The sequence below is a fragment of the Hyperolius riggenbachi genome, chromosome 4 (assembly GCF_040937935.1).
Source record: "Hyperolius riggenbachi isolate aHypRig1 chromosome 4, aHypRig1.pri, whole genome shotgun sequence".
Taxonomy (NCBI): Eukaryota; Metazoa; Chordata; class Amphibia; order Anura; family Hyperoliidae; genus Hyperolius; species Hyperolius riggenbachi.
This window is the reverse complement of record NC_090649.1, coordinates 25543038-25570523: the sequence shown is the minus strand read 5'-3', so window position 1 is coordinate 25570523 and position 27486 is coordinate 25543038. Positions and strand designations below refer to the sequence as shown.

At 53.7% G+C, this 27486-nt stretch overlaps 1 protein-coding gene across 5 annotated transcripts in view; it reads left to right on the top strand.

Moving 5' to 3' along the window:
- Window positions 1-27486, top strand: part of DPYSL5 (dihydropyrimidinase like 5) — a 166274-nt gene that overhangs the window by 88933 nt on the left and 49855 nt on the right. Inside the window, exon 1 of one of the 5 annotated variants that reach the window (XM_068279884.1) lies at window positions 20446-20535. The exons of the other annotated variants lie outside the window; for them this stretch is intronic. The gene's annotated coding sequence lies outside the window, so the exon portion shown is untranslated. Of the gene's footprint in view, window positions 1-20445; window positions 20536-27486 lie in introns of those variants that run through there. 5 annotated transcript variants of the gene reach the window in all.

Here is a 27486-nt window from a genome sequence, read left to right as displayed (position 1 = left end):
CCTGAGAGGGGACATACACCAGCACCATACACTGACCCTGAGAGGAGACATACACCAGCACTGTACACTGACCCTGAGAGGGGACATACACCAGCACCGTACACTGACCCTGAGAGGGGACATACACCAGCACCGTACACTGACCCTGAGAGGGGACATACACCAGCACCGTACACTGACCCTGAGAGGGGACATACACCAGCACTGTACACTGACCCTGAGAGGGGACATACACCAGCACCGTACACTGACCCTGAGAGGGGACGTACACCAGCACCGTACACTGACCCTGAGAGGGGACATACACCAGCACTGTACACTAACCCTGAGAGGGGACATACACCAGCACCGTACACTGACCCTGAGAGGGGACATACACCAGCACCGTACACTGACCCTGAGAGGAGACATACACCAGCACTGTACACTGACCCTGAGAGGGGACATACTCCAGCACCGTACACTGACCCTGAGAGGAGACATACACCAGCACTGTACACTGACCCTGAGAGGGGACATACACCAGCACCGTACACTGACCCTGAGAGGGGACATACACCAGCACTGTACACCGACCCTGAGAGGGGACATACACCAGCACCGTACACTGACCCTGAGGGGGGACATACACCAGCACCGTACACTGACCCTGAGAGGGGACATACACCAGTACCATACACTGACCCTGAGAGGGGACATACACCAGCACTGTACACTGACCCTGAGAGGAGACATACACCAGCACTGTACACTGACCCTGAGAGGGGACATACACCAGCCAAGGTACACTGACCCTGAGAGGGGACATACACCAGCACCGTACACTGACCCTGAGAGGGGACATACACCAGCACCATACACTGACCCTGAGAGGGGACATACACCAGCACCGTACACTGACCCTGAGAGGAGACATACACCAGCACCGCACACTGACCCTGAGAGGGGACATACACCAGCACCATACACTGACCCTGAGAGGGGACATACACCAGCACCGTACACTGACCCTGAGAGGGGACATACACCAGCACCATACACTGACCCTGAGAGGGGACATACACCAGCACCTTACACTGACCCTGAGAGGAGACATACACCAGCACCGCACACTGACCCTGAGAGGGGACATACACCAGTACCATACACTGACCCTGAGAGGGGACATACACCAGCACTGTACACTGACCCTGAGAGGAGACATACACCAGCACTGTACACTGACCCTGAGAGGGGACATACACCAGCCAAGGTACACTGACCCTGAGAGGGGACATACACCAGCACCGTACACTGACCCTGAGAGGGGACATACACCAGCACCGTACACTGACCCTGAGAGGGGACATACACCAGCACTGTACACTGACCCTGAGAGGGGACATACACCAGCACCGTACACTGACCCTGAGAGGGGACATACACCAGCACTGTACACTGACCCTGAGAGGAGACATACACCAGCCAAGGTACACTGACCCTGAGAGGAGACATACACCAGCACTGTACACTGAACCTGAGAGGGGACATACACCAGCACCGTACACTGACCCTGAGAGGGGACATACACCAGCCAAGGTACACTGACCCTGAGAGGGGACATACACCAGCACTGTACACTGACCCTGAGAGGGGACATACACCAGCACCGTACACTGACCCTGAGAGGGGACATACACCAGCACCGTACACTGACCCTGAGAGGGGACATACACCAGCACCGTACACTGACCCTGAGAGGGGACATACACCAGCACCGTACACTGACCCTGAGTGGGGACATACACCAGCCAAGGTACAATGACCCTGAGAGGGGACATACACCAGCACCGTACACTGACCCTGAGAGGAGACATACACCAGCACCATACACTGACCCTGAGAGGGGACATACACCAGCACCGTACACTGACCCTGAGAGGGGACATACTCCAGCACTGTACACTGACCCTGAGAGGAGACATACACCAGCACTGTACACTGACCCTGAGAGGGGACATACACCAGCACTGTACACTGACCCTGAGAGGAGACATACACCAGCACCGTACAATGACCCTGAGAGGGGACATACTCCAGCACCGTACACTGACCCTGAGAAGGGACATACACCAGCCAAGGTACACTGACCCTGAGAGGGGACATACACCAGCCAAGGTACACTGACCCTGAGAGGGGACACACACCAGCCAAGGTACACTGACCCTGAGAGGGGACATACACCAGCCAAGGTACAATGACCCTGAGAGGGGACATACACCAGCACTGTACACTGACCCTGAGAGGGGACATACACCAGCACTGTACACTGACCCTGAGAGGGGACATACACCAGCACTGTACACTGACCCTGAGAGGGGACATACACCAGCCAAGGTACACTGACCCTGAGAGGGGACATACACCAGCCAAGGTACACTGACCCTGAGAGGGGACATACACCAGCCAAGGTACAATGACCCTGAGAGGAGACATACACCAGCCAAGGTACACTGACCCTGAGAGGGGACATACACCAGCCAAGGTACACTGACCCTGAGAGGGAACATACACCAGCACCATACACTGACCCTGAGAGGGGACATACACCAGCACCGTACACTGACCCTGAGAGGAGACATACACCAGCACCGCACACTGACCCTGAGAGGGGACATACACCAGCACCATACACTGACCCTGAGAGGGGACATACACCAGCACCGTACACTGACCCTGAGAGGGGACATACACCAGCACCATACACTGACCCTGAGAGGGGACATACACCAGCACCTTACACTGACCCTGAGAGGAGACATACACCAGCACCGCACACTGACCCTGAGAGGGGACATACACCAGTACCATACACTGACCCTGAGAGGGGACATACACCAGCACTGTACACTGACCCTGAGAGGAGACATACACCAGCACTGTACACTGACCCTGAGAGGGGACATACACCAGCCAAGGTACACTGACCCTGAGAGGGGACATACACCAGCACCGTACACTGACCCTGAGAGGGGACATACACCAGCACCGTACACTGACCCTGAGAGGGGACATACACCAGCACTGTACACTGACCCTGAGAGGGGACATACACCAGCACCGTACACTGACCCTGAGAGGGGACATACACCAGCACTGTACACTGACCCTGAGAGGAGACATACACCAGCCAAGGTACACTGACCCTGAGAGGAGACATACACCAGCACTGTACACTGAACCTGAGAGGGGACATACACCAGCACCGTACACTGACCCTGAGAGGGGACATACACCAGCCAAGGTACACTGACCCTGAGAGGGGACATACACCAGCACTGTACACTGACCCTGAGAGGGGACATACACCAGCACCGTACACTGACCCTGAGAGGGGACATACACCAGCACCGTACACTGACCCTGAGAGGGGACATACACCAGCACCGTACACTGACCCTGAGAGGGGACATACACCAGCACCGTACACTGACCCTGAGTGGGGACATACACCAGCCAAGGTACAATGACCCTGAGAGGGGACATACACCAGCACCGTACACTGACCCTGAGAGGAGACATACACCAGCACCATACACTGACCCTGAGAGGGGACATACACCAGCACCGTACACTGACCCTGAGAGGGGACATACTCCAGCACTGTACACTGACCCTGAGAGGAGACATACACCAGCACTGTACACTGACCCTGAGAGGGGACATACACCAGCACTGTACACTGACCCTGAGAGGAGACATACACCAGCACCGTACAATGACCCTGAGAGGGGACATACTCCAGCACCGTACACTGACCCTGAGAAGGGACATACACCAGCCAAGGTACACTGACCCTGAGAGGGGACATACACCAGCCAAGGTACACTGACCCTGAGAGGGGACACACACCAGCCAAGGTACACTGACCCTGAGAGGGGACATACACCAGCCAAGGTACAATGACCCTGAGAGGGGACATACACCAGCACTGTACACTGACCCTGAGAGGGGACATACACCAGCACTGTACACTGACCCTGAGAGGGGACATACACCAGCACTGTACACTGACCCTGAGAGGGGACATACACCAGCCAAGGTACACTGACCCTGAGAGGGGACATACACCAGCCAAGGTACACTGACCCTGAGAGGGGACATACACCAGCCAAGGTACAATGACCCTGAGAGGAGACATACACCAGCCAAGGTACACTGACCCTGAGAGGGGACATACACCAGCCAAGGTACACTGACCCTGAGAGGGAACATACACCAGCACCGTACACTGACCCTGAGAGGGGACATACACCAGCACCGTACACTGACCCTGAGAGGGGACATACACCAGCACTGTACACTGACCCTGAGAGGGGACATACTCCAGCACCGTACACTGACCCTGAGAGGGGACATACACCAGCCAAGGTACACTGACCCTGAGAGGGGACATACACCAGCACCATACACTGACCCTGAGAGGGGACATACACCAGCCAAGGTACACTGACCCTGAGAGGAGACATACACCAGCACCGTACACTGACCCTGAGAGGGGACATACACCAGCACCGTACACTGACCCTGAGAGGGGACATACACCAGCACCATACACTGACCCTGAGAGGGGACATACACCAGCACCGTACACTGACCCTGAGAGGGGACATACACCAGCACCGTACACTGACCCTGAGAGGGGACATACACCAGCACCGTACACTGACCCTGAGAGGGGACATACACCAGCACCGTACACTGACCCTGAGAGGGGACATACACCAGCACCGTACACTGACCCTGAGAGGGGACATACACCAGCACCGTACACTGACCCTGAGAGGGGACATACACCAGCCAAGGTACACTGACCCTGAGAGGAGACATACACCAGCACCGTACACTGACCCTGAGAGGGGACATACACCAGCACTGTACACTGACCCTGAGAGGGGACATACACCAGCACTGTACACTGACCCTGAGAGGGGACATACACCAGCACCGTACACTGACCCTGAGAGGGGACATACACCAGCCAAGGTACAATGACCCTGAGAGGGGACATACACCAGCACAATACACTGACCCTGAGAGGGGACATACACCAGCCAAGGTACAATGACCCTGAGAGGGGACATACACCAGCCAAGGTACATTGACCCTGAGAGGGGACATACACCAGCCAAGGTACATTGACCCTGAGAGGGGACATACACCAGCACCGTACACTGACCCTGAGAGGGGACATACACCAGCACCATACACTGACCCTGAGAGGGGACATACACCAGCACCGTACACTGACCCTGAGAGGGGACATACACCAGCACCGTACACTGACCCTGAGAGGGGACATACACCAGCACCATACACTGACCCTGAGTGGGGACATACACCAGCCAAGGTACAATGACCCTGAGAGGGGACATACACCAGCACCGTACAATGACCCTGAGAGGGGACATACACCAGCACCGTACACTGACCCTGAGAGGGGACATACACCAGCCAAGGTACACTGACCCTGAGAGGGGACCTACACCAGCCAAGGTACAATGACCCTGACACGGGACCTACACCAGCACCGTACACTGAACCTGAGAGGGGACATACACCAGCACCGTACACTGACCCTGAGAGGGGACATACACCAGCACCGTACTCTGACCCTGAGAGGGGACATACACCAGCACCGTACACTGACCCTGAGAGGGGACATACACCAGCACCGTACACCGACCCTGAGAGGGGACATACACCAGCACCGTACACTGACCCTGAGAGGGGACATACACCAGCACCGTACACTGACCCTGAGAGGAGACATACACCAGCACCGTACACTGACCCTTAGAGGGGACATACACCAGCACCGTACACTGACCCTGAGAGGGGACATACACCAGCACCGTACACTGACCCTGAGAGGGGACATACACCAGTACCGTACACTGACCCTGAGAGGGGCAGACACCAGCACCGCACACTGACCCTGAGAGGGGACATACACCAGCACCGTACACTGACCCTGAGAGGGGACATACACCAGCACCGTACACTGACCCTGAGAGGAGACATACACCAGCACCGTACACTGACCCTGAGAGGGGACATACACCAGCACCGTACACTGACCCTGAGAGGGGACATACACCAGCACCGTACACTGACCCTGAGAGGGGACATACACCAGCACCGTACACTCACCCTGAGAGGGGACATACACCAGCACCGTACACTGACCCTGAGAGGGGACATACACCAGCACCGTACACTGACCCTGAGAGGGGACATACACCAGCACCGTACACTGACCCTGAGAGGGGACATACACCAGCACCGTACACTGACCTTGAGAGGGGACATACACCAGCACCGTACACTGACCCTGAGAGGGGACATACACCAGCACCATACACTGACCCTGAGAGGGGACATACATCAGCACCGTACACTGACCCTGAGAGGGGACATACACCAGCACCGTACACTGACCCTGAGAGGGGACATACTCCAGCACTGTACACTGACCCTGAGAGGGGACATACTCCAGCACTGTACACTGACCCTGAGAGGGGACATACTCCAGCACTGTACACTGACCCTGAGAGGGGACATACACCAGCACCATACACTGACCCTGAGAGGGGACATACACCAGCACCGTACACTGACCCTGAGAGGGGACATACACCAGCACCATACACTGACCCTGAGAGGGGACATACATCAGCACTGTACACTGACCCTGAGAGGGGACATACACCAGCCAAGGTACAATGACCCTGAGAGGGGACATACACCAGCACCATACACTGACCCTGAGAGGAGACATACACCAGCACTGTACACTGACCCTGAGTGGGGACATACACCAGCCAAGGTACAATGACCCTGAAAGGGGACATACACCAGCCAAGGTACACTGACCCTGAGAGGGGACATACACCAGCCAAGGTACACTGACCCTGAGTGGGGACATACACCAGCCAAGGTACACTGACCCTGAGAGGGGACATACACCAGCCAAGGTACAATGACCCTGAGTGGGGACATACACCAGCCAAGGTACAATGACCCTGAGTGGGGACATACACCAGCCGAGGTACACTGACCCTGAGAGGGGACATACACCAGCCAAGGTACACTGACCCTGAGAGGGGACATACACCAGCACCGTACACTGACCCTGAGTGGGGACATACACCAGCACTGTACACTAACCCTGAGAGGGGACATACACCAGCACCGTACACTGACCCTGAGAGGGGACATACACCAGCCAAGGTACACTGACCCTGAGAGGAGACATACACCAGCACTGTACACTGACCCTGAGAGGGGACATACACCAGCACTGTACACTGACCCTGAGAGGGGACATACACCAGCACCTTACACTGACCCTGAGTGGGGACATACACCAGCACCGTACACTGAACCTGAGAGGGGACATACACCAGCACCGTACACTGAACCTGAGAGGGGACATACACCAGCACCGTACACTGACCCTGAGAGGGGACATACACCAGCACCGTACACTGACCCTGAGTGGGGACATACACCAGCACTGTACACTGACCCTGAGAGGGGACATACTCCAGCACCGTACACTGACCCTGAGAGGGGACATACACCAGCACCATACACTGACCCTGAGAGGGGACATACACCAGCACCATACACTGACCCTGAGAGGGGACATACACCAGCCAAGGTACACTGACCCTGAGAGGAGACATACACCAGCACCGTACACTGACCCTGAGAGGGGACATACACCAGCACCGTACACTGACCCTGAGAGGGGACATACACCAGCCAAGGTACACTGACCCTGAGAGGGGACATACACCAGCACCGTACACTGACCCTGAGAGGGGACATACACCAGCACCGTACACTGACCCTGAGAGGGGACATACACCAGCACCGTACACTGACCCTGAGAGAGGACATACACCAGCACCGTACACTGACCCTGAGAGGGGACATACACCAGTACCGTACACTGTCCCTGAGTGGGGACTTACACCAGCCACCCTGCACCATAATCTGACCCTGAGAGGGGACATACACCAGCACTGTACACTGACCCTGAGAGGGGACATACACCAGCACCGTACACTGACCCTGAGAGAGGACATACACCAGCACCGTACACTGACCCTGAGAGGGGACATACACCAGCACCGTACACTGACCCTGAGTGGGGACATACACCAGCCACCCTGCACCATAATCTGACCCTGAGAGGGGACATACACCAGCACTGTACACTGACCCTGAGAGGGGACATACACCAGCACCGTACACTGACCCTGAGAGAGGACATACACCAGCACCGTACACTGACCCTGAGAGGGGACATACACCAGCACCGTACACTGACCCTGAGAGGGGCATACACCAGCACCCTACACTGACCCTGAGAGGGGACATACACCAGCACCGCACACTGACCCTGAGAGAGGACATACACCAGCACCGTACACTGACCCTGAGAGGGGACATACACCAGCACCCTACACTGACCCTGAGAGGGGACATACACCAGCACCGTACACTGACCCTGAGAGGGGACATACACCAGCCAAGGTACACTGACCCTGAGAGGGGACATACACCAGCCAAGGTACACTGACCCTGAGAGGGACATACACCAGCACCGTACACTGACCCTGAGAGGGGACATACACCAGCACCGTACACTGACCCTGAGAGGGGACATACACCAGCCAAGGTACACTGACCCTGAGAGGGACATACACCAGCACCGTACACTGACCCTGAGAGGGGACATACACCAGCACCGTACACTGACCCTGAGAGGGGACATACACCAGCACCGTACACTGACCCTGAGAGGGGACATACTCCAGCACTGTACACTGACCCTGAGAGGGGACATACACCAGCACTGTGCACTGACCCTGAGAAGGGACATACACCAGCACCGTACACTGACCCTGAGAGGGGACATACTCCAGCACTGTACACTGACCCTGAGAGGGGACATACTCCAGCACTGTACACTGACCCTGAGAGGGGACATACTCCAGCACTGTACACTGACCCTGAGAGGGGACATACACCAGCACCATACACTGACCCTGAGAGGGGACATACACCAGCACCGTACACTGACCCTGAGAGGGGACATACACCAGCCAAGGTACACTGACCCTGAGAGGGGACATACACCAGCATCATACACTGACCCTGAGAGGGGACATACACCAGCACTGTACACTGACCCTGAGAGGGGACATACACCAGCACCGTACACTGACCCTGAGAGGGGACATACACCAGCACCGTACACTGACCCTGAGAGGAGACATACACCAGCACCATACACTGACCCTGAGAGGGGACATACACCAGCACCGTACACTGACCCTGAGAGGGGACATACACCAGCACCGTACACTGACCCTGAGAGGGGACATACACCAGCACCGTACACTGACCCTGAGAGGAGACATACACCAGCACCGTACACTGACCCTGAGAGGGGACATACACCAGCACCGTACACTGACCCTGAGAGGGGACATACACCAGCACTGTACACTGACCCTGAGAGGGGACATACACCAGCCAAGGTACACTGACCCTGAGAGGGGACATACACCAGCCAAGGTACACTGACCCTGAGAGGGGACATACACCAGCACCGTACACTGACCCTGAGAGGAGACATACACCAGCACCATACACTGACCCTGAGAGGGGACATACACCAGCACCGTACACTGACCCTGAGAGGGGACATACACCAGCACCGTACACTGACCCTGAGTGGGGACATACACCAGCACCGTACACTGACCCTGAGAGGGGACATACACCAGCACTGTACACTGACCCTGAGAGGGGACATACACCAGCACCATACACTGACCCTGAGAGGAGACATACACCAGCACTGTACACTGACCCTGAGAGGGGACATACACCAGCACCGTACACTGACCCTGAGAGGGGACATACACCAGCACCGTACACTGACCCTGAGAGGGGACATACACCAGCACCGTACACTGACCCTGAGAGGGGACATACACCAGCACTGTACACTGACCCTGAGAGGGGACATACACCAGCACCGTACACTGACCCTGAGAGGGGACGTACACCAGCACCGTACACTGACCCTGAGAGGGGACGTACACCAGCACTGTACACTAACCCTGAGAGGGGACATACACCAGCACCGTACACTGACCCTGAGAGGGGACATACACCAGCACCGTACACTGACCCTGAGAGGAGACATACACCAGCACTGTACACTGACCCTGAGAGGGGACATACTCCAGCACCGTACACTGACCCTGAGAGGAGACATACACCAGCACTGTACACTGACCCTGAGAGGGGACATACACCAGCACCGTACACTGACCCTGAGAGGGGACATACACCAGCACTGTACACCGACCCTGAGAGGGGACATACACCAGCACCGTACACTGACCCTGAGGGGGGACATACACCAGCACCGTACACTGACCCTGAGAGGGGACATACACCAGTACCATACACTGACCCTGAGAGGGGACATACACCAGCACTGTACACTGACCCTGAGAGGAGACATACACCAGCACTGTACACTGACCCTGAGAGGGGACATACACCAGCCAAGGTACACTGACCCTGAGAGGGGACATACACCAGCACCGTACACTGACCCTGAGAGGGGACATACACCAGCACCATACACTGACCCTGAGAGGGGACATACACCAGCACCGTACACTGACCCTGAGAGGAGACATACACCAGCACCGCACACTGACCCTGAGAGGGGACATACACCAGCACCATACACTGACCCTGAGAGGGGACATACACCAGCACCGTACACTGACCCTGAGAGGGGACATACACCAGCACCATACACTGACCCTGAGAGGGGACATACACCAGCACCTTACACTGACCCTGAGAGGAGACATACACCAGCACCGCACACTGACCCTGAGAGGGGACATACACCAGTACCATACACTGACCCTGAGAGGGGACATATACCAGCACTGTACACTGACCCTGAGAGGAGACATACACCAGCACTGTACACTGACCCTGAGAGGGGACATACACCAGCCAAGGTACACTGACCCTGAGAGGGGACATACACCAGCACCGTACACTGACCCTGAGAGGGGACATACACCAGCACCGTACACTGACCCTGAGAGGGGACATACACCAGCACTGTACACTGACCCTGAGAGGGGACATACACCAGCACCGTACACTGACCCTGAGAGGGGACATACACCAGCACTGTACACTGACCCTGAGAGGAGACATACACCAGCCAAGGTACACTGACCCTGAGAGGAGACATACACCAGCACTGTACACTGAACCTGAGAGGGGACATACACCAGCACCGTACACTGACCCTGAGAGGGGACATACACCAGCCAAGGTACACTGACCCTGAGAGGGGACATACACCAGCACTGTACACTGACCCTGAGAGGGGACATACACCAGCACCGTACACTGACCCTGAGAGGGGACATACACCAGCACCGTACACTGACCCTGAGAGGGGACATACACCAGCACCGTACACTGACCCTGAGAGGGGACATACACCAGCACCGTACACTGACCCTGAGTGGGGACATACACCAGCCAAGGTACAATGACCCTGAGAGGGGACATACACCAGCACCGTACACTGACCCTGAGAGGAGACATACACCAGCACCATACACTGACCCTGAGAGGGGACATACACCAGCACCGTACACTGACCCTGAGAGGGGACATACTCCAGCACTGTACACTGACCCTGAGAGGAGACATACACCAGCACTGTACACTGACCCTGAGAGGGGACATACACCAGCACTGTACACTGACCCTGAGAGGAGACATACACCAGCACCGTACAATGACCCTGAGAAGGGACATACTCCAGCACCGTACACTGACCCTGAGAAGGGACATACACCAGCCAAGGTACACTGACCCTGAGAGGGGACATACACCAGCCAAGGTACACTGACCCTGAGAGGGGACACACACCAGCCAAGGTACACTGACCCTGAGAGGGGACATACACCAGCCAAGGTACAATGACCCTGAGAGGGGACATACACCAGCACTGTACACTGACCCTGAGAGGGGACATACACCAGCACTGTACACTGACCCTGAGAGGGGACATACACCAGCACTGTACACTGACCCTGAGAGGGGACATACACCAGCCAAGGTACACTGACCCTGAGAGGGGACATACACCAGCCAAGGTACACTGACCCTGAGAGGGGACATACACCAGCCAAGGTACAATGACCCTGAGAGGAGACATACACCAGCCAAGGTACACTGACCCTGAGAGGGGACATACACCAGCCAAGGTACACTGACCCTGAGAGGGAACATACACCAGCACCGTACACTGACCCTGAGAGGGGACATACACCAGCACCGTACACTGACCCTGAGAGGGGACATACACCAGCACTGTACACTGACCCTGAGAGGGGACATACTCCAGCACCGTACACTGACCCTGAGAGGGGACATACACCAGCCAAGGTACACTGACCCTGAGAGGGGACATACACCAGCACCATACACTGACCCTGAGAGGGGACATACACCAGCCAAGGTACACTGACCCTGAGAGGAGACATACACCAGCACCGTACACTGACCCTGAGAGGGGACATACACCAGCACCGTACACTGACCCTGAGAGGGGACATACACCAGCACCATACACTGACCCTGAGAGGGGACATACACCAGCACCGTACACTGACCCTGAGAGGGGACATACACCAGCACCGTACACTGACCCTGAGAGGGGACATACACCAGCACCGTACACTGACCCTGAGAGGGGACATACACCAGCACCGTACACTGACCCTGAGAGGGGACATACACCAGCACCGTACACTGACCCTGAGAGGGGACATACACCAGCACCGTACACTGACCCTGAGAGGGGACATACACCAGCCAAGGTACACTGACCCTGAGAGGAGACATACACCAGCACCGTACACTGACCCTGAGAGGGGACATACACCAGCACTGTACACTGACCCTGAGAGGGGACATACACCAGCACTGTACACTGACCCTGAGAGGGGACATACACCAGCACCGTACACTGACCCTGAGAGGGGACATACACCAGCCAAGGTACAATGACCCTGAGAGGGGACATACACCAGCACAATACACTGACCCTGAGAGGGGACATACACCAGCCAAGGTACAATGACCCTGAGAGGGGACATACACCAGCCAAGGTACATTGACCCTGAGAGGGGACATACACCAGCCAAGGTACATTGACCCTGAGAGGGGACATACACCAGCACCGTACACTGACCCTGAGAGGGGACATACACCAGCACCATACACTGACCCTGAGAGGGGACATACACCAGCACCGTACACTGACCCTGAGAGGGGACATACACCAGCCCCGTACACTGACCCTGAGAGGGGACATACACCAGCACCATACACTGACCCTGAGTGGGGACATACACCAGCCAAGGTACAATGACCCTGAGAGGGGACATACACCAGCACCGTACAATGACCCTGAGAGGGGACATACACCAGCACCGTACACTGACCCTGAGAGGGGACATACACCAGCCAAGGTACACTGACCCTGAGAGGGGACCTACACCAGCCAAGGTACAATGACCCTGACACGGGACCTACACCAGCACCGTACACTGAACCTGAGAGGGGACATACACCAGCACCGTACACTGACCCTGAGAGGGGACATACACCAGCACCGTACTCTGACCCTGAGAGGGGACATACACCAGCACCGTACACTGACCCTGAGAGGGGACATACACCAGCACTGTACACCGACCCTGAGAGGGGACATACACCAGCACCGTACACTGACCCTGAGAGGGGACATACACCAGCACCGTACACTGACCCTGAGAGGAGACATACACCAGCACCGTACACTGACCCTTAGAGGGGACATACACCAGCTCCGTACACTGACCCTGAGAGGGGACATACACCAGCACCGTACACTGACCCTGAGAGGGGACATACACCAGCACCGTACACTGACCCTGAGAGGGGACATACACCAGCACCGTACACTGACCCTGAGAGGGGACATACACCAGTACCGTACACTGACCCTGAGAGGGGCAGACACCAGCACCGCACACTGACCCTGAGAGGGGACATACACCAGCACCGTACACTGACCCTGAGAGGGGACATACACCAGCACCGTACACTGACCCTGAGAGGAGACATACACCAGCACCGTACACTGACCCTGAGAGGGGACATACACCAGCACCGTACACTGACCCTGAGAGGGGACATACACCAGCACCGTACACTGACCCTGAGAGGGGACATACACCAGCACCGTACACTCACCCTGAGAGGGGACATACACCAGCACCGTACACTGACCCTGAGAGGGGACATACACCAGCACCGTACACTGACCCTGAGAGGGGACATACACCAGCACCGTACACTGACCCTGAGAGGGGACATACACCAGCACCGTACACTGACCTTGAGAGGGGACATACACCAGCACCGTACACTGACCCTGAGAGGGGACATACACCAGCACCGTACACTGACCCTGAGAGGGGACATACATCAGCACCGTACACTGACCCTGAGAGGGGACATACACCAGCACCGTACACTGACCCTGAGAGGGGACATACTCCAGCACTGTACACTGACCCTGAGAGGGGACATACTCCAGCACTGTACACTGACCCTGAGAGGGGACATACTCCAGCACTGTACACTGACCCTGAGAGGGGACATACACCAGCACCATACACTGACCCTGAGAGGGGACATACACCAGCACCGTACACTGACCCTGAGAGGGGACATACACCAGCACCGTACACTGACCCTGAGAGGGGACATACATCAGCACTGTACACTGACCCTGAGAGGGGACATACACCAGCCAAGGTACAATGACCCTGAGAGGGGACATACACCAGCACCATACACTGACCCTGAGAGGAGACATACACCAGCACTGTACACTGACCCTGAGTGGGGACATACACCAGCCAAGGTACAATGACCCTGAGAGGGGACATACACCAGCCAAGGTACACTGACCCTGAGAGGGGACATACACCAGCCAAGGTACACTGACCCTGAGTGGGGACATACACCAGCCAAGGTACACTGACCCTGAGAGGGGACATACATCAGCCAAGGTACAATGACCCTGAGTGGGGACATACACCAGCCAAGGTACAATGACCCTGAGTGGGGACATACACCAGCCAAGGTACACTGACCCTGAGAGGGGACATACACCAGCCAAGGTACACTGACCCTGAGAGGGGACATACACCAGCACCGTACACTGACCCTGAGTGGGGACATACACCAGCACTGTACACTAACCCTGAGAGGGGACATACACCAGCACCGTACACTGACCCTGAGAGGGGACATACACCAGCCAAGGTACACTGACCCTGAGAGGAGACATACACCAGCACTGTACACTGACCCTGAGAGGGGACATACACCAGCACTGTACACTGACCCTGAGAGGGGACATACACCAGCACCTTACACTGACCCTGAGTGGGGACATACACCAGCACCGTACACTGAACCTGAGAGGGGACATACACCAGCACCGTACACTGACCCTGAGAGGGGACATACACCAGCACCGTACACTGACCCTGAGTGGGGACATACACCAGCACTGTACACTGACCCTGAGAGGGGACATACTCCAGCACCGTACACTGACCCTGAGAGGGGACATACACCAGCACCATACACTGACCCTGAGAGGGGACATACACCAGCACCATACACTGACCCTGAGAGGGGACATACACCAGCCAAGGTACACTGACCCTGAGAGGAGACATACACCAGCACCGTACACTGACCCTGAGAGGGGACATACACCAGCACCGTACACTGACCCTGAGAGGGGACATACACCAGCCAAGGTACACTGACCCTGAGAGGGGACATACACCAGCACCGTACACTGACCCTGAGAGGGGACATACACCAGCACCGTACACTGACCCTGAGAGGGGACATACACCAGCACCGTACACTGACCCTGAGAGAGGACATACACCAGCACCGTACACTGACCCTGAGAGGGGACATACACCAGTACCGTACACTGTCCCTGAGTGGGGACTTACACCAGCCACCCTGCACCATAATCTGACCCTGAGAGGGGACATACACCAGCACTGTACACTGACCTTGAAAGGGGACATACACCAGCACCGTACACTGACCCTGAGAGAGGACATACACCAGCACCGTACACTGACCCTGAGAGGGGACATACACCAGCACCGTACACTGACCCTGAGTGGGGACATACACCAGCCACCCTGCACCATAATCTGACCCTGAGAGGGGACATACACCAGCACTGTACACTGACCCTGAGAGGGGACATACACCAGCACCGTACACTGACCCTGAGAGAGGACATACACCAGCACCGTACACTGACCCTGAGAGGGGACATACACCAGCACCGTACACTGACCCTGAGAGGGGCATACACCAGCACCCTACACTGACCCTGAGAGGGGACATACACCAGCACCGCACACTGACCCTGAGAGAGGACATACACCAGCACCGTACACTGACCCTGAGAGGGGACATACACCAGCACCCTACACTGACCCTGAGAGGGGACATACACCAGCACCGTACACTGACCCTGAGAGGGGACATACACCAGCCAAGGTACACTGACCCTGAGAGGGGACATACACCAGCCAAGGTACACTGACCCTGAGAGGGACATACACCAGCACCGTACACTGACCCTGAGAGGGGACATACACCAGCACCGTACACTGACCCTGAGAGGGGACATACACCAGCCAAGGTACACTGACCCTGAGAGGGACATACACCAGCACCGTACACTGACCCTGAGAGGGGACATACACCAGCACCGTACACTGACCCTGAGAGGGGACATACACCAGCACCGTACACTGACCCTGAGAGGGGACATACACCAGCCAAGGTACACTGACCCTGAGAGGAGACATACACCAGCACCGTACACTGACCCTGAGAAGGGACATACACCAGCACTGTACACTGACCTTGAGAGGGGACATACACCAGCCAAGGTACACTGACCCTGAGAGGGGACATACACCAGCACCGTACACTGACCCTGAGTGGGGACATACACCAGCACTGTACACTGACCCTGAGAGGGGACATACACCAGCACCGTACACTGACCCTGAGAGGGGACATACACCAGCCAAGGTACACTGACCCTGAGAGGAGACATACACCAGCACTGTACACTGACCCTGAGAGGGGACATACACCAGCACTGTACACTGACCCTGAGAGGGGACATACACCAGCACCTTACACTGACCCTGAGTGGGGACATACACCAGCACTGTACACTGACCCTGAGAGGGGACATACTCCAGCACCGTACACTGAACCTGAGAGGGGACATACACCAGCACCGTACACTGACCCTGAGAGGGGACATACACCAGCACCGTACACTGACCCTGAGTGGGGACATACACCAGCACTGCACACTGACCCTGAGAGGGGACATACTCCAGCACCGTACACTGACCCTGAGAGGGGACATACACCAGCACCATACACTGACCCTGAGAGGGGACATACACCAGCACCATACACTGACCCTGAGAGGGGACATACACCAGCCAAGGTACACTGACCCTGAGAGGGGACATACACCAGCCAAGGTACACTGACCCTGAGAGGAGACATACACCAGCACCGTACACTGACCCTGAGAGGGGACATACACCAGCACCGTACACTGACCCTGAGAGGGGACATACACCAGCCAAGGTACACTGACCCTGAGAGGGGACATACACCAGCACCGTACACTGACCCTGAGAGGGGACATACACCAGCACCGTACACTGACCCTGAGAGGGGACATACACCAGCACCGTACACTGACCCTGAGAGAGGACATACACCAGCACCGTACACTGACCCTGAGAGGGGACATACACCAGTACCGTACACTGTCCCTAAGTGGGGACATACACCAGCCACCCTGCACCATAATCTGACCCTGAGAGGGGACATACACCAGCACTGTACACTGACCCTGAGAGGGGACATACACCAGCACCGTACACTGACCCTGAGAGAGGACATACACCAGCACCGTACACTGACCCTGAGAGGGGACATACACCAGCACCGTACACTGACCCTGAGTGGGGACATACACCAGCCACCCTGCACCATAATCTGACCCTGAGAGGGGACATACACCAGCACTTTACACTGACCCTGAGAGGGGACATACACCAGCACCGTACACTGACCCTGAGAGAGGACATACACCAGCACCGTACACTGACCCTGAGAGGGGACATACACCAGCACCGTACACTGACCCTGAGAGGGGCATACACCAGCACCCTGCACTGACCCTGAGAGGGGACATACACCAGCACCGCACACTGACCCTGAGAGAGGACATACACCAGCACCGTACACTGACCCTGAGAGGGGACATACACCAGCACCCTACACTGACCCTGAGAGGGGCATACACCAGCCAAGGTACACTGACCCTGAGAGGGACATACACCAGCACCGTACACTGACCCTGAGAGGGGACATACACCAGCACCGTACACTGACCCTGAGAGGGGACATACACCAGCCAAGGTACACTGACCCTGAGAGGGACATACACCAGCACCGTACACTGACCCTGAGAGGGGACATACACCAGCACCGTACACTGACCCTGAGAGGGGACATACACCAGCACCGTACACTGACCCTGAGAGGGGACATACACCAGCCAAGGTACACTGACCCTGAGAGGAGACATACACCAGCACCGTACACTGACCCTGAGAGGGGACATACACCAGCACTGTACACTGACCCTGAGAGGAGACATACACCAGCACTGTACACTGACCCTGAGAGGGGACATACACCAGCACCGTACACTGACCCTGAGAGGGGACATACACCAGCACCGTACACTGACCCTGAGAGGGGACATACACCAGCACCGCACACTGACCCTGAGAGGGGACATACACCAGCCAAGGAACACTGACCCTGAGAGGGGACATACACCAGTACCGTACACTGACCCTGAGAGGGGCATACACCAGCCAAGGTACAATGACCCTGAGAGGGGACATACACCAGCACTGTACACCGACCCTGAGAGGGGACATACACCAGCACCGTACACTGACCCTGAGAGGGGACATACACCAGTACCGTACACTGTCCCTGAGAGGGGACATACACCAGCACCGCACACTGACCCTGAGAGTGGACATACACCAGCCACCCTGCACCATAATCTGACCATGAGAGTGGGCATACACCAGCACCGTACACTGACCCTGAGATGGGGGCATACACCAGCACCGTACACTGACCCTGAGAGGGGACATACACCAGCACCGTACACTGACCCTGAGAGGGGACATACACCAGCACCATACACTGACCCTGAGATGGGGGCATACACCTGCCACCGCTCTCACCGCCTGCTAACACCACCCGCAACTACACCCCAGGTGTTGGGAGTTGAGCAGGCAGCACCCCAAGTGCTTTCATCATCTGGGAAGACCTGACAAAGGGGGAGGTTCCTTGAAATGCATTGTGACATAGGGTTTCCCAGCTGCAGCGTCCTATAAGAGGGGCTCTTCACCGACTTTGATAGAGATCTAAGAATTGCAAGAAGGACCATATGGCAATAGTAATCCAAGAATTCCAAGAAACTAACGGTGGCCACTAACGGTCCAATTTCTAGTGAAAAATCGTTCGAGCGATCAGAAATTCTGATCGGATTGGTTGTAAATAATCTCAGCTGATGGGCACAATCGATTACGTCTGATTGGATTTTTATCAAACCAAAATTCATCAAACCAAAATTCCATTTCCAGTGCTTGGCTATAGCTATAGTTACCACTGGCGCCCTATACTATAGCCAAGGGCCCATTACCATTACTGTGCCCTTCCAAGCTGGCAAGCACCTGTTACCAGACACCATCACCGACACTGCTGCTATCATAGCCAGAGCTTGGCTATAAGCTGAACTCTGTCTTCAATCACTTCCCCATTCCCCATTGCTTGCCAGAGTTCCGCTGTTTAAAGAGAAACAGTCGCGAAAATCTTAACATTTAAAACACATACAGATAAGAAGTACATTTCTTCCAGAGTAAAATGAGCTATACATTACTTTTCTCCTATGTTGCTGTCACTTACAGTAGGTAGTAGAAATCTGATTACCGACAGGGGATTCTCAGCAGGGCCTTTATTCTTTATAAATACATACCCTGAAAAATCTTTATACAAAGATGCTGGAAAGCTCTCTGCACACTATTTTGGCAGTTGGACGGAGCAACTGCCATTCACTAAGTGCTTTTAAAAATAAAGAAAACCCTGAGAATCCCCCTATGAAAAGATGGGCTAGTCCAAAATCTGTAGGTAATGTCAGATATCTACTACCTACTGTAAGTGACAGCAACATAGGAGAAAAGTATGTGTTTTAAATGTTAAGATTTTCGCGACAGTTCCTCTTTAATTGGCGTCAAGTCCTGAGGGAAGAGATTAGTGAGGATCGCACACGCAAAATTCTCTCATCCCTGCTTGAGTGACGAATCGGCCGTTGCTGGCAGACTGTAAAAAAAAAAAAAATCACTGTTTGTTTTGTACTTGTACTGTGCTGAGATCTAGTGCAGCGCTGTACTGCGGACAGCCCTGTCATTTGGCTGTACCCTGGAGTGGCTCACCACACGATCTCCTCTCATAGGCTGATGCCTATTAGAGAGGAGCGCCCTGATTGGACCTCGGGGTGAGGGGGAAAAAAGACGTTTTTATTGAAATATAAAAGACAATTAAATGAATTTAAAAAAAAAGTCTGCAGCAGCGATCAGAAAAGGAGGGAAGATTCACTGCTAAAGCTGCAGAGAGCTGAATTGAAAAAAATAGCCTGGTCACGAGGGGAGTGTAAGCCTGCGGTCCTCAAATGGATAATAGTGACCTCCAGTGCCTCGTGCCCAAATTACCTTTTTGGCTATGCCATAGTCACTGATTACATTGTGGGCTATGGTGGCACCCAAATCACCAGGCATGCTGTGCACCCAGATCTTGGTCTGTAGCAGCTCTAACAATAGTGAATGCATACAGATGCAATCCTTACTCCTTTCAGCACCCCAGCTGTGGACAGCTCCCAGTGTATCTAAATGAACACTGCAGCCATGTGTAGGAGACAAGTGTCATCTCTTATAGATCTACAGGCAGTGGTGTAACTGCTGAGACATGTGCCCCAACACAGCTTACTAGACCTGTTCCCGTTATTTGTGCCCCAGCGGACCGGGACCTGTTCCCGCTGTGCCGGCTCTGACACGTGTTCTGTTGTGTAGACACTTAAAGAGAAACCATGACCAAGAATTTAAAGGATACCACAACTGGCATGTGGCATAATGAGATAGACATGTGTATGTACAGTGCCTAGCACACAAATAACTATGCTGTGTTCCTTTTTTTCTTTCTCTGCCTGAAAGAGGTAAATATCAGGTATGTAAGTGGCTGACTCAGTCCTGACTCCGACAGGAAGTGACTACAGCGTGACCCTCACTGATAAGAAATTCCAACTATAAAACACTTTCCTAGCAGAAAATGGCTTCTGAGAGCAAGAAAGAGATAAAAAATGGGGAAATTCTTATCAGTGAGGGTCACACTGTAGTCACTTCCTGTCTGAGTCAGGACTGAGTCAGCCACTTACATACCTGATATTTACCTCTTTCAGGCAGAGAAAGAAAAAAAGGAACACAGCATAGTTATTTGTGTGCTAGGCACTGTACATACCCCTGTCTATCTCATTATGCCACATGTCAGTTGTGGTATCCTTTAACGTCATCCCAATCAGTAGCTGATACCCTCTTTCCCGTGAGAAATCTATTCCTTTTCTCTAATAGATCATCAGGTGGCGCTGTATGGCTGATATTGTGGTGAAACCCCTCTCACAGTGTGATGTCAGGACCATGGTTCTAACACACTGTGGGAGCCTTGTAGCATTGTGGGAAATAACAGCTGTTTACAGCTGTTTCCAACTGCCAGAAAAGCAAACCGCATCTCCTTCCAGTGACATCACCTGCCAACAGTAAAAATGTCACCATGTAATAAATGTCAGAATGTAAATCAGGGAGAGGAAAGATTTTACATTGGGCAAACACTGACTAAATCATGTATACATAATTATTGTAAAAATGAAGCACTTTTTTATTACATTCTTTTCACTGGAGTTCCTCTTTAATATTCTCAGGGAATGTGATTTGCCATATAAAGCACATTTTAATGTTCCTTTAAAGAGGAACTGCAGTGAAAATAACATAAGGAATAAAATTGTTTGTTTTTGTTTGTTTTTGTACAATATTCATTTATAGATTATGTAGTCAGTGTTTGCTTATTGCAAAATCTTCCCTCTCCCTGATTTACATTCTGACATTTATCACGTGGTGACAATTTTAGTTCTGCCAGGTGATCTGTACAGAATGTTCATTACTGAGAGTTCCATGCACAGAGGGAGATGTGCTTGTCTGGAGGTTGGAAAAAGCCATTGTTTCCCATAATGCAACAGGGTGACACAGTAAACTGTCAGGGCCATGGCCATGACATCACACTGTGGGAGGGACACCTCAATATCAGTCATACAGACCCCCCTGATGATCCGTTTGAGAGAAGGAATAGATTTCTCCTGGAAAAGGGGGTATCCGCTATTGATTGGGATGACGTTCAGGGCCGGCCTTTGACCTGAGCGACCGGAGCGATCGCTCAGGGCGCCGGCTTCCAGGGGGGCTCTCCTGCCGCCCTGGCCGTATATGTTATGGAGCTGGCTGCAGCCTCCGGGCTCCGGCTGGGTCCTTCTCGCATGGTAGCTCCACCCCCTGGTGCCGCTGGGGGTGATGGGGGCGAAGACCAGGAAGAGAATTGGTGACACTCATTAGATACATTGGACGCACCACCACGCCCCCTTTCTTCCCGGCTGCTTTTGAAAGTAGCAGCATTCTGCGACTTCCCAGGCCAGGCTGCTAGAAGGTGAGTTAACAGCTTGGTGACTGTTCTTATCTATATAGGCATCGGGACCTGCTGCAGAGTGTGTCATCTCCAGACACTGCAGAGAGCATCAGATGTCATCATGTCCAGTGACTGCTGCAGCCATACTATCTGTATTGCAGCCTGTCACGGATAATGATGATGACTGCCCATAGTGGAGACAGCAGGAGTCCTGATGCCTATTTAGATAAGTTGATTTCCTACAGTTGCAGCCAGCTAGATTCTCCTTGTCCTGTGGACACCCCATGTGATTGCTGTAACTATCTCTCTTCTCTCCCTTCCTCCTCTTCTTCTTGTTTTTTTCCCTAGTGCAGGCTGTCTGCCTGCTGTGTGTGACATGACCCTGCTGCCCCTGCTTCCCCTGCTGTGCCTGCACAGTACAGCTGACTACAACTAAATTCATGTTGCTGTTGCTAACTTTCTCTCACCTGCCTCCCCACCACAATACTCTCTCTCCCAATCCTCTCTCTCTTTTTGTCCTCCCTTCTCTTTCCTATTTCCCTGTCCTCTCCTTTCCATAGCTCTGTGTGTCTCTATCTTCTTTCATCTCATGGTTTACTTTCTCCTTTCCACCCTCTCTCCTTTCTTTCTTTCCTTGCTCTCTCCTCCTCCCTGCTCCACTCTCTGGCTTTTGCCTTCAGATCTGACTAAAAGCGGACCTGAACTCAGAACTTCCTCTCTGCTCTAAGACTGCTTACACACTAAGATGTTACAGGCGCACGTTAGGGCAGCCTGTAACGCTCCCCCAACGCACAGCAATGTAACACAAGTGGGCTGTTCACACTGCCCACGTTGCGTTACATGTAACGCTGCACGTTCTTCCGAAAGTGCAGCATACTGTAGCGTTACAGCGGCTTAAGCCGCGTTAGACTGTTTGCACATGCTCAGTCATGTTGGAGAGGAGCGGAGAGCGGCCAGGCACATGGCTAATTAATATTCACTGCACTCAGTGACGTTAGGGTGGCCATCCGTCCGGATTTCCGCCGGACAGTCCGGTTTTTGGACCTGTGGTCCTCCGTCCGGCGGAAGGCAAGGGAGGACAGCCAAAAGTCCTCCTTTGTAATGTCTGATGGCGCTGCCCGGAAGCTCCCTTCCACACCTTGTCACAGTGACGTGCAGTGTTTACTTCCTGGAGCGGCCGCTCTGTGCGGCGATTGGCCGGCGGGACCACGTGATGCCGCATGCGTCCAAGAGTACGCATCACAGCATCACGGACGTCAGAGTGAGCTGCACAACGCGACTCACTCTGACGTCCACATCGAAGAGCACCAGGCCCTGCGTTAGGTGCACGTTATGCGACCTTAACGTGGCACCTAACGCAACGTCTTAGTGTGCAAGTAGCCTAAAAGCATAACCACCTTTACAGAAAAACATTTCTTTGTTACAGCTGATACTCAAATCCTGCAATAAATCTGCAGTGTGGCTACTTCCTGCTTTCATGGAAGCAGTAATAATGGTAATATCCTGTGTTTTCAAATGAGATTATCTCATCTGTGAGATCAAATTACAATTTGTGATTACAATTGCGTTTGCGTTGGGGTTTTTTTTTTACGCTTTTTTCCCCCTTACCGGCGATTTCTCTTTGATCCGGAAAATAATAAATACAATGTATTTATTCTTAAAAACACAATCGCCGCATAAAGCAATTTTGTGAGCATTTTGCGTTTTTCCTATACCTTCCATTGAGGCGGAAGCACCTTAAAAATGGTCCATGCAGCGTTTCTCTGAGCAGATTGGAAACGAACTGCTCATAGAGAATCATTGCACAAGCGATTTCAGGGCGATTTTAAAAAATCGCCAGCGCTTAAAAAGTCCAAAAGCGCCTCCAGTGTGAACGAGCCCTAAAGGGGATCTGACTATATGGGGGGGCACCAAAATCTGGTTACGCTCAGGGCGCTGTGAAACCTAAGGCCAGCCCTGATGACAATCAATCCTTGGTTACCGTTACTCTTTTAAGTAATGGTGTGGTTCACCTCTAATGCATTTTTGTTTCTCTCTGTTATTTTACCTGTGTTGTGCAGCTGCTGAAATGGCGCGTCGTGTGTGGAAAACCGCCAACACGCTCATATGTTTCAGGGAGCGACTAGGCCTGACTGAATCCTGCTGATATCACACCAGGGCAATGCTGAATGACGGGGAACTGTTACTGAGATCTCCTATGTACAGAGGGGAAAGCAGTATAACATAGTCTGGGCGTGTGGCAGGCGGGGGAAGGGAGGGGGTGTGTCTGGGGAAACACTGGTACGGCTTCTAAAATCAGCCCATCGCTTAACTCGCGCCTGCTGCTTATACAACACTTCTACACTTTGCATAGATAAACATTATGGTAGTTAAACACTTGTCGATTTATCTCGACGATATCCTCCAACGTGACTGAGGTATCCATCCGATTCAATCATGTGACCGAACCTGCTAGAAATCAATTAATCGATCGCATCGGATGGAAGATTTCACTTGATCGGCGGCGGGTCAGGATTGCGTCACTAGCGGTGTACGCAGCCAAGCTTACACTCCTATCCGCTTTCTCTTGTGTCTTCTCTCCAGCGCAGGCAGGCGCTCTTTCCTGTGTCTTGTTTCTCAGGGCAACTGTGTCATGTCACAAACACCGGAGGCCAAACAATTCAGGTCTCTAGTGGACACGTGAGGTACGTGCCGTGGTGTCTGCAGTGTTTGGCCTCTAGTGTTTAGTCACGGGACACAGGCTGCCTGGGAGAGAAGACACAGGAGGAAATGCCGGTAGACAGATGAGCGAATCTGTTGCCCACATTGCATGGCGTAAAGGGGGGGGGGGGGGGGGGATCCAGCAGGCAGCGTGCACAGATTCTTAAGCAATTTCATGCTGAATTCTGTTGTAAATCTGTGCACAGTGTGTGGAGGGATTCAAACAGTTAGATCCCTCTCTGACCAGATAATAATATGCGAGGGATCTGTCTGGACGGCCACATTAAGCAGTGCATGGCCAGCTTAAAGGACAACTGAAGTGAGAGGGATATGGGGGCTGCCATATTTATATCCTTTTAATGGGCAGTAATACCAGTTGCCTGGCAGTCCTGCTGATCCTCTCCCTCTAAAGGTGCGTACACACATGCGACTATAGTCGTTTGAAACGATCGTTCCCCAATCATTTCAAACGACGATCGTTTGAAAAAAAGCAGCCAACGACCATAAAGTCGAACGACGGACGAGCTAGATCGTTCAAAACGAACGATCTAGCTTGGCGGATTTTTCCCAACGACGATCGTTTGCAAAAGTAGTACATCGTTGGAAACGATCGTTCGTACTAGGCTTGACATGCGCATTTCACTATTTCTGCTTGGAACTTTTCATTTTTATGCGCAGGCGCAATAGGTGCTTTTACGTGGTGTAACGTTCGTTCTAACGATGTGATCGTTACACACCTTTTACAACTAACTTTACTTAGGTCGTTCTTTCGTCAATTAAAAGTTCGTTCGTCGTTGACAACGAACGATCGTTGTCGCATGTGTGTACGTAGCATAATACTATTAGCCATAGCCCCTAAACATGCATGCAGCAGATCAGGTGTTTCTGACATTATTGTCAGATCTGACAAGATTAGCTGCATGCTTGTTTCTGGTGTGATTCAGACACTACTGCAGCCAAATAGATCAGCAGGGCTTCCAGGCAACTGGTATTTAAAAGGAAATAAATATGGCAGCCTCCATATTCTTCTCACTTAAGTTCCCCTTCAATGCTAGGTACACATTATGAGATTTTCCGATCTGATTTCCGATTGATTTTTTACTATTTTCCATTCACCAGAGTGTCCTATGTGAGAGAGTAAGCTTGCCTGAAGAGGTGAGTTTTTAGGCTGCACCTAAAAAGGGTGAGTGTGGGTGAGTGGTGGATGTGATGAGATCCTGACTGGCCTGATACTGTGCTGCATGCTGGAAACTGATAGGATTTAGAATAGCGTTTTATGTAAAGCTGCCCATTAATGGCACAATATTTTCCTCAGATGCGACCGTTCGATCAAACTTACAGGATCGTCAGTCGTCGGGAGGTAATTATTTCATAAGCAGGTCATTTGGCGTGTATTCTCTCTCTCCATTGCCTGTGGCGTGTGGCGGATAGGTGAGATGCTTCCTCACTCCGGGTGCGGTGGGGCATCTCACATGACAGGGCGGGCGGCGGGGTGTTGAGGCAGCAGTGATATCACAATTTCCAATAGTTTTCATGCTGACATCTATTATTACTATTATCCTATACTATAAAATCCCTGTGTTGCTGCATCTTCTGTCGCTTTGTCCATGTGTTCTGCGCATGCGCGGCACACAGGCGGACTTGGGAGAGCAGGAGGAC